We start from the raw sequence: 10287 nt of genomic DNA, 5'->3' as shown, positions 1-10287 counted from the left end.
CAACCTATTATCCACTGCGGAAATGCATCTCCTTAGCTCACTCAACAAATATTCCTACACAAGTTTGTTTGTCTACTTATATTTTATCATTTTGCCAAGGCATTGAACCAACTGGGGAGCTGAAATAATCTTTCAGTGTTACTCTCGCGCCAAAAGCCTCCTTTGTAGCATTTCCCCCTCTTCCTCTCATTGGACGTACTGTGTTTGATGGAGGCATGACAACAGTATCTGGTAATGCAACAGTATTTGGGTGTATCAGATTGTGAAGTATGCATGTTGTTGTAATGATTGCATTAGCGTTAGAAGTCATAGCTTTAAGTTTCCTGAAATATATTCTGAAGGTTTGCACTAGAATACCAAATGTGCACTCAACTATCCTCCTGGCTCTAGATAATCTATAATTAAAAATCCTCTTCTCTACCTTATGTTCAGTCTGTGAACCTGGGTAGGGCCTCATCAAATTTCTCTTCGGCGGGAAAGCCTCATCTCCCACTATAACGTATGGTGCAAGCACATCAGTGCCAGGAAGTGCAGCATCTTCTTGTACTTTTCAAGTCATCCTCAATTTTGGATAGTATTTTCTCAAATGTTCCTTTGTTCATTCTGAAATAGCTGTGGAATTTACTCTCATCATCAATAAGACGAGGATACAGAGTATGAAATTCTCCTATCTTGCAACATAGGATGAACCCACAATCTCTTTCTTTTTCTATTTTTTTTTTTCTTCTTCTTCATCAAGTGCAATAGCAATTATTGCCAACTCGGCGTCAGAAAAGTCACACATCCTTCGTAACTGATGGTAAGACTTCTACTGGTGTCGAGGGAGGGGGGATGACGGGAACGAGAGCGGACCGATAGTGTGAATACCTCAGAACCGAGAGCGGAGCGCGACCGGACCGATAGTGTGAATCAACCCTGAATACCTCAGAACCGGAGCGGAGCGAGAGTGGAGCGCGACCGGACCGATAGTGTGAATCAACCCTTAGGTCATTCCGTCGTCATTGACGTAGCTTGGACGGACCTCCACTGTCCCCCACTGAAGGATGTTCCCTCAATGAGGCTTGGTAAAGTTGTGTGATTCACCATGGTCTTGGACCACGTGTTGGACTCGTGATCTACTGCTATTTTCCTCCCGGAAGAGAGCTCAGAGCTCATATATGACCAATCTATGGGTAATGGTGTGACCTTACACGCACATACACCCAACTCCCCGCCCACGAAAGTTGGTGTAACAACCCACAGCGCAGCGATACTGAAAATATTTTAGCCCTGGGTGGGATTCGAACCCAGATCGCCGTAGTGGCAGGCGGGGAGTCTAACCACTGCGCCACGAGGTAAAAGGTGCATGTGAAGTGGTTTTTGGTATGTTTTGAACAGACTGTGGTTTGTGAATGAAATCTGAAATCAATGTTATCAGATCGTACTGATTACGTTCTAGCGTATAATTACGACACTAAACTATCGTATCTCTAATGTATCGTAACTCTATCGTAACTCATTGTTAAGAGAGTTGGAATGCAATAAAAGTACTTATATACTTCACGGGGATCGAATCCGGATCGTCCACATTCAGAGGTATTGAGAGCTACCCATTGCACCATGCTGACCACTAAATTCACTTTGGTAAATAACCTTTAATACTTTAAAGAAGAATGATAAAATAAGGTGATGTCTTGAAGAAATAGAATTTTTCGTGAGGTAATTTTAGATTTTCCGTCAAAGTCCAACTAATATCGTTCTGGGAAGATTTGTCTCCCAACTGTCGATTCTAAAGAAAGCTAATTACTTCCTTACTAACTTAGTACTTACATGTGTAATCTGGCTGCTTCTATTCCAGTATAACGCAAAAAAAAAATCTTATTTTATTTTTATTCATTTATTTATCTTTATTTATTTATTTATTTATTTATCTATTTTGTATTTGAAATATCTAGTCTTCTATGAAGTGGTTACGTTAGGTTAAGTTGGTTAGGTTAGCTATGTTAGGTTAGGTTTAGGTTATATAGTAATGTGGCGAAATTGCATGTATGAATGTTGCATAGTGTGCCTGGATGGTTGGTATGCGTGTAAGTGATGCGTGAATCGGAGAGTCGAAGCATAAGCAAGGGGGTATGTAGCGAGGGTATGCATGGGGGGACGCCAGGGAGGGGTCCCGGCGTCGCTCACCATACCTCGCATAGAGAGAGTAAGCCTAGCATTGGTGTTGAACACACGTGTAAAATCCTCATGTTCGCTAAGCAGAATAAACAAGAGAAGACTGAACTCCTGCCTTTCCCTGATCCGGAAAATTGTAGGCGTGAACTTGTCTTTAACTCGTGATTCCATGATCACGGCCCATGTGCAATAGAAAAAGGTGAGTTTAATGTACATGCGAATACGTAACAAATGGCGTCAGAAGCGGGATCAGGTTGAAGTGATAAGTGACTTGATATCGAAGTGATAAGTGGTTTGATATTGAAGTGATAAGTGACTCAAGTGATCATGGATGTCACCGGTGATAATAAAGACATAGAAATTGATGGTAAAGACATAGAAATTGAGGGAAAGCAGGAGTCGAGTGTCATGGCGTCGATTGAATGTGAGGACACGGTGTTGCACCGAGAGGCTACTGAACATGTATCTCCTCAGTCAGTGTTGCTCTTGGCACAACACTCAGTGGCCGAGATGTTGAAACACCAACAACAGGTCATGGCAGATATGCTTGCGATCCATATGGATCAACAAAAACAGGTCATGACTGAAGTGAAAGAGGAACTGAGGGCTATAATGGGGGAGAACATGGGATCGTTAGAAACACGTGCTAACCAGTATACTGACGACGTGTACCACCGTGTGAAGGAAGAGGTTAAGGAGGAGGTGGTGGCAGTGAAAGAAGAGGTTAAAGAGGAGATGAAAGCAATAGAAGAGCGGTACCGTGAGCACATGCAGACGTGTCTTGACAAGGTATCTACACTGGAGGCGGTTTTGGTGAGACAGGAGAATGGGGAGATTGCAGCAAATCTCGATACCGTGACATGGTGCAATGCTGGTGAGCATCGCGTAGTGAGCTCAATCACCCCACCACCTTCACCTCCACCCTCACCTCCTCGTAGCCTCTCGCCGCCACCGGCGTCTGTAAGGCAGAGGAACGACTTTCGCCACGTGAACCCAGGGGACGACCTCACAGGGAGACGTCTGGGGAGTCGTTCAGTTGAACTGCAACCCCGAGGGGCCTGTGGAGGTGGTGAGGTCACGCGGTATGAGAAAGAGAGGAAGGTGATTGAATATGACGGGAAGGTGTCTTGGGACGCGTACCAGGCACAGTACGATGTGGTTGCAGCTCGTCATAGGTGGTCACAGGAAGAGGAGGCCTTTCAGCTGGTGAGTGTGCTGAAAGGGCAGGCGTTGGAAGTACTGGAGCACTTAACCCCCGCTCAACTGCGATGTTACGACAGTATGGCTGGGGCCCTCCGGCGTCGTTTCGGCAGGAGGCGGCAACCGGAGGTGTTTCGGGCTCAACTGAAGACGAGGAGGCGAGGGAAGGACGAGACCCTTCCCTTACTAGCGCAGGACGTGGAAGCGCTAGTGAGGGGCGCTTACCCCATGGCCACGGAGGACACCGTGGACATGTTGGCCAAGGACTGCTTCGTGGACGCTCTTCACGATAGGCAGTTACAGATCCACGTGAAGCAGGCTGCGCCCAAGAACGTGAGAGAGGCTTTGGCAAGGGCAGCGGAGTTTGAAGCCTTTCTCATGAGCGTCAGCCCTGCTGCTCCCCCTCCCAGCGACGCGTGGAAGCGTCGTCCGAGCCGTGCTTGGGCCAGGCGTGCGCAGGCAAGTAGCAAACCATCTCAACCTGGTGGGAAGGTGAGCTCCAAGCCTTTCAAAGGATCGTGCTTCAACTGTGGTCAGGTAGGTCACAAAAAAGCACGACTGCAAGAGGAGGGCACGGTCGCTGGAGGACGGAATGCGACCGGTGTTCGAGCCCTGCTGCTGGAATTGTGGAATACGAGGACACAGTTCCCCTGAGTGCCGCCAGCCCAAGGGGGTGACGCCGTCGGCGGGAAACTTGAAGCAGCTGGGGGCCGGGGCACCTTCCCAGCAGAGCACTCGGGCGCCCCAAGCCAACTAAGGTGTCGTCAGGTGGCGGCGTCCCACGCCATCAAGGTGACAGGGAGTATCAATGGACGCCAAGTGGAGATGGTAGTGGATACGGGGGCAGAGAGGACCTTCGTACGAGAGGGAGTCCTACCAGAACGTGGTGTGAAGTGCGTGGGTCAGCAACTGTGCGGTGTTACAGGAGACTGTGTACCGGTGAAGGGACCGGTGTGGGTGAATCTGGCTGTAGGCAGGGTGACTGAACGCCTGCCTGTGCTTGTGTCGGAGATGGAAGATGAATGCCTGTTGGGGTTGGATTTCCTTAATCGCGTGGGGGCGTGTGTTGATCTCCAGGAGGGTAGGATGTCAGTGAGAGGCTATGAAGTGCCTTTGAATCCTAATGGAGAGCTCGCCACGAGGGATGAGGTAAGGGAACCCAGAGGGCAGAGATCTCCGGCCGTCAAGTCACCCAGCCAAGATAAAGCACGGAAAGGAAGAGTGGCCCGCACCTCTGCTACTACGAACATGCACCACACCGCGTCCACCACTATCGCCACCGCTAACAGCAAGATGGAGTCACCGAAGGAGGAGAAGAAACAAAAGGACCTACCAGAGGGCCTGCCTGAGTATTTGGAAGACTTGACGGAGAGGAGTATCACGCAGCTTACGGCTGAGCAGGCGAGTAGAGTGAAGGCATTACTCGCACAGTACCGTGACGTGTTCAGCAGTGGAGACATGGACTTGGGTCGCACGTCATTGGTTCAGCACAGCATCTATACCAGAGATAGTCCTCCCATCAAGCAGGCGCCTCGTCGGGTCCCACCAGCAAAGAGAGAAGAAATGGAGAAGCTTGTCCGAGAGTTGGCAGCAACGGGAGTGATTGAGCGGTCAGACAGCCCGTGGTGCTCGCCGGTAGTCCTAGTGACGAAGAAGGACGGAAGCCGTAGGTTCTGCGTAGATTACCGGGCGCTGAACGCCGTCACTGTCCCTGATGCTTATCCTCTCCCCCGCATCGACGAAACGTTAGACGCTCTCAGTGGGGTCCAGTGGTTCTCCACGCTGGACTTGAAGTCAGGCTATCATCAAGTCGAAATGGCGCCTGAGGATAAAAAGAAGACAGCCTTCTCGATTGGGCAAGGCCTGTGGCACTGGAATGTGATGCCCTTTGGCCTCATGAACGCCCCTGGAGTCTTTGAGCGTTCTATGGAACGTGTACTCGACGGTATGCAATGGAAGGCAGCAGTCGTCTACCTAGACGACGTGCTGGTGTTTGGAAACAGCTTCGAGGAGGAGCTGGCTAGGCTCACAGAAGTGTTCAGCCGAATGAGGAAGGCTGGCCTGAAGCTGAATCCAAAGAAGTACACTCTATTCAAGTCAGAAGTGCCGTTTTTGGGACATGTCGTCGGAAGGGAAGGTGTGAGGACGGACTCACTCAAGGTCACCGCTGTGGAAGGATGGCCAGTCCCTCAGAATGTCTCGGAGCTGCGCAGTTTCCTGGGCTTGTGCACGTACTACCGGAGGTTTGTGGCAGGGTTCGCCACTATCGCCGCCCCACTGCACCATCTGACGAGGAAGGGAGCAGCTTTTGTGTGGAGCGAGGAGTGCCAGCAAGCTTTCGTGGCACTGAAGCGAGCGTTGGTGGAAGCGCCAGTGCTTCCCTACCCACAAATGGGCTTGCCGTACATTGTGGACACGGACGCGAGCCAAGAGGGTGTGGGAGCCGTGCTGTCACAGCTTCGTGATGGAAAGGAGTATGTGGTGAGTTACTACAGTGCTAAGTTTAACAAGGCGGAAAGGAACTACTGCGTCACACGGAAGGAGTTGGCAGCGGTGATGAAAGCACTCGCTCACTTCCATCACTACCTGTATGGTACGCGCTTCACCATTCGAACGGATCATGCCGCCTTGAGATGGTTGAAGACGATGAAGGAACCGGAAGGACAGCTGGCCAGGTGGATTGGAAAACTGGAGCAGTACAACTATGAGATCGAGCACCGACCTGGCCGGGTGCATAACAACGCCGACAGCTTAAGTCGCCGTCCCTGCCCACCCGAGTGTGAGCATTGCTCACGGCGAGAGTCTGAGGTGGCTGTGCGGAAATTAACCGTCGCTCACAGCACCACCGAGGCAGACGAGAAGTGGAAGAGGGACCAACGAGAGGATTCTGACCTGTCTCTGGTGATTGGGTGGTTAGAGGCCAGCAGTGAAAGGCCTCCCAAAGAGACAGTATCACCCGAGAGTCCTACTACCAAAGGACTTGTTGACCAGTGGGAGGCACTGAGTCTGCGAGGGGGAATCCTACACCGGCGTTGGACGCACGCACGAACAGGAGAGGTAAGCTGGCTGGTAGTAGTGCCATGCTCTCGGCGACAGGAGCTGCTGAAAGAGATGCACGAGGGTAATACCAGCGGCCACCTGGGAGTGAAACGCACTCTCGAAAAGTTGAGGCAGCGAGTGTACTGGTTGGGCATGCGATTGGACGTGCAGGAGTGGTGCAAGACTTGTCGTGTGTGCGCCGCAAAGAGAGGCCCCGCCCACAAGACTCGTGCCTCCCTGCAGTTATACCACACCGGGGCGCCGATGGCCTGGCTGTGGATATAGCCGGCCCTTTTCCGTGCACAGAGAGAGGAAACAAGTACCTGTGTGTGGTAATGGACTACTTCACGAAGTGGCCGGAAGTCTGTGCTCTACCTAACCACGAGGCAGAGACTGTAGCTCAGTTCCTTGTGGAGGAGGTGTTCGTGCGCTATGGAGTCCCTGGGGAACTGCACTCAGACCAAGGACGAGAGTTTGAGTCGCGGGTCTTTAAGGAATGCTGCAGTCTGCTTGGCATCAATAAGACTCGTACTTCTCCCCTGAGGCCCCACATTGATGGTATGGTGGAGAGGTTTAACGCGACGATTGTCCAGCAGCTGGCCAAGTACTGTCAGGAGGACCAGCGCGACTGGGATTTGTGGGTTCCGTACGTACTTATGGCCTATCGTTCAGCTGAGCATGAGGCCACGGGATTCACGCCAGCCAAGTTAATGTTTGGCAGGGAAATTCGTCTGCCAGTCGACCTCTCTACCGGTCGACCACCGGGAGCAGAACTTCCACATACGTATAGTGATTACGTGAGGACGATGCAGCGGCGCCTGGAGGAGGCTTCCCGCTGGGCGAGGCAGCATCTGCGAGTGTCAGGTCAGGCTATGTGGAGGCAGTACCAAGGTCGCGCTAGAAATGCAGAGCATCAGCCCGGCGATATGGTCTGGCTGCATAATCCACAGAGAAAGCCTGGCAAGTCACCGAAACTCCAGTCCGACTGGGAAGGACCATATAAAGTGACGAAAGTGATATCCGCAGTGAATTACCGACTAGAAATGCCTGGCAGAAAACGGGCGAGTAAAGTAGTGCATGTCGATCGGTTATGGAAACACCCAGGCGAGGGAGAATTTACCTGGGGTGAACGTGATGTAGATTCGAGAGACAGTGACAGTAGTAGTAGTTGTAATGATGGTGATCATAGTCCTGATGTTGAACGTGAATGTGAAAGTGATAGTGACACTGAAAGTGACGAAGGTGTAGTACATGAAGACTCGGAGAAAGAAAGTAAAGATGAAGTAGAGAGAGACCAGAGACCTGGGGCCGTATACACAAAACTTTTTTGTTAGCCTTAACAATCTCTGCTAGCTAACAGAAAACCACTAAAAGTTATACACCAATGCTTAACTAACAACTGTTAGCTAGCAAACAGTTGTTTGTCAAGTACCGCTAAACAGCGCTGAAGTTAGCAGCTTATGAACATGTAAATGGACGTATTATCAAAAATTGCACACATAAAACAGTGTTATTAATGCAGTTGTTCACAATTTATTATTTAAGTATCATGATAGCACATAGATATCGTATGTATGGGTTTTTAGAAGTACTTATTAACCAACGACAGATATTTTTGGACGAAGGCGCATTGTACAGGCGGCCGTGCCACAGACAAATCATCCGACAGAAGACTCAACAATAATTTCAGAGGACATAGACATGGCAGAAGAAACACAGAAAAAGAAAAGGAAGCCAAACTGGTCACAAGAGGAAACACTCCTCTTGATCAACGTGATTATGGAGAAAAAATAATAATAAATGGGCGATTATTAAAGTTTAAAACACAAGGATAAGAGGGAGGCATGACAAAGCACGTTGATGCTATAGTATTGTTTTCTGTTTACATATAAATGTTCATCGACACTTGGAGCCCCAATTCTAATGTTTGTGCCATCTATGGTACCCACAACACCGGGAAACCTACAGTTTTCCATGAACTCTGCTTGTTTTACTTGCACTTCTTGGCGAGTCAATAGGAATTTTACAAACTGAGTTACAATATCTGGTTCTGATAGTGCATCAATTGTTTGAGTAATGACACGGCTGATTGATGCTTGCGAGGTCCCAAATTCGTCACTGCTGCATTTTACCTGTGGCTAAATATCATAGGGTAATTGCCACCTTCGTCTCAGGACTCAGTGGTCGATTCCGTTCTGTTCTGGATTGAAGTTTGTCCCTCACTAAATCAGCCATTTTTATTATACCAGCACGGTTCATTCTGAAGCGTTTGATGAGTTCGTCGTCATTGTACTCGTTAAATATGTCCCGTCGCTGTCGATAAACTCGCAGTCATCTTTTTAGTTGTTGTTGCTCCGCCATCTTCTCTACTAACAGGCAAGGTCTAAGTAAACAGGTCTAACCGCTGGAGCAGTCCTGCGCAGCTTCTGACGTCGTTTGGATGCGTCCATTTTCTCTTTGTGATACACTGAAGAAAACTGTGAAACGCCAAGGAAGACAGGAACTATAATATTTTATATATTATATATATATATTATATATATATATTATATATTCATATATATAGACAGGAACTATAATATTTTATATATATATTTTATATAATATTTGTCAGAATATAACTAATTGAGTGGAGCGGTGCGAGCGAAGGCGACGTCATTTTCGAACGACGGACCAACTTCAACTGACAGCTATAGGACCCGCTAACCCCACTTTGAACAGCCAGGTGACGTTCACGGGCTCGCTGCGCCAACTCCCTCGAAATTCGGTCGGAAGTGGTTAGACCTTATATTCTTAGATCTTGCTAACAGGAACTTGTTAAGAGCTTAATAGTCCTCCTCAGCACTTTTATCTTAACAGTACTTTTAAGGCCCTAACAAGTTTTCTGTATCACTGTTAGTGCTTAACAGCTAAATGTTAGCCTTAACAGGAATTTGTTACCCTTAACAGCTATAGGTTAGTGCTAACAAGTTTTGTGTATACGGCCCCTGGTCGACTTCCCAGAAATAGGAAGCTACCAGCGTGGTTAACGGACTATGTGATTGACATTTGATGTTATCAATGTGTTAGGATATGCCATTTGATGTTATTTGATATTTGGATATGTCATTGTATGTGATTAAGTGTTCTTAGTATATGTAATGTTTTCCAAATGTAGAAGTGATGTTTTATTTCTTTTATACAGAATGTTTTGTTTTGTTCTTTTGTAAGTTTGTAGGTGAAAGCTGACGGGTCGTCAAGCTTTGTAGAGGGGGATAATGTGGCGAAATTGCATGTATGAATGTTGCATAGTGTGCCTGGATGGTTGGTATGCGTGTAAGTGATGCGTGAATCGGAGAGTCGAAGCATAAGCAAGGGGGTATGTAGCGAGGGTATGCATGGGGGGACGCCAGGGAGGGGTCCCGGCGTCGCTCACCATACCTCGCATAGAGAGAGTAAGCCCAAGATCTAAGAATATAAGGTCTAACCACTTCCGACCGAATTTCGAGGGAGTTGGCGCAGCGAGCCCGTGAACGTCACCTGGCTGTTCAAAGTGGGGTTAGCGGGTCCTATAGCTGTCAGTTGAAGTTGGTCCGTCGTTCGAAAATGACGTCGCCTTCGCTCGCACCGCTCCACTCAATTAGTTATATTCTGACAAATATTATATAAAATATATATATAAATATATATAAAATATTATAGTTCCTGTCTATATATATGAATATATAATATATGATATATAATATATATATATAAAATATTATAGTTCCTGTCTTCCTTGGCGTTTCACAGTTTTCTTCAGTGTATCACAAAGAGAAAATGGACGCATCCAAACGACGTCAGAAGCTACGCAGAACTGCTCCAGCGGTTAGACCTGTTTACTTAGACCTTGAGTAAGCCTAGCATTGGTGTTGA

The sequence above is a fragment of the Oratosquilla oratoria genome, unplaced genomic scaffold (assembly GCF_046742065.1).
Source record: "Oratosquilla oratoria isolate Oo_2021 unplaced genomic scaffold, ASM4674206v1 SCAFFOLD52, whole genome shotgun sequence".
Classification (NCBI taxonomy): Eukaryota; Metazoa; Arthropoda; class Malacostraca; order Stomatopoda; family Squillidae; genus Oratosquilla; species Oratosquilla oratoria.
This window is presented reverse-complemented; position numbering follows the sequence as displayed.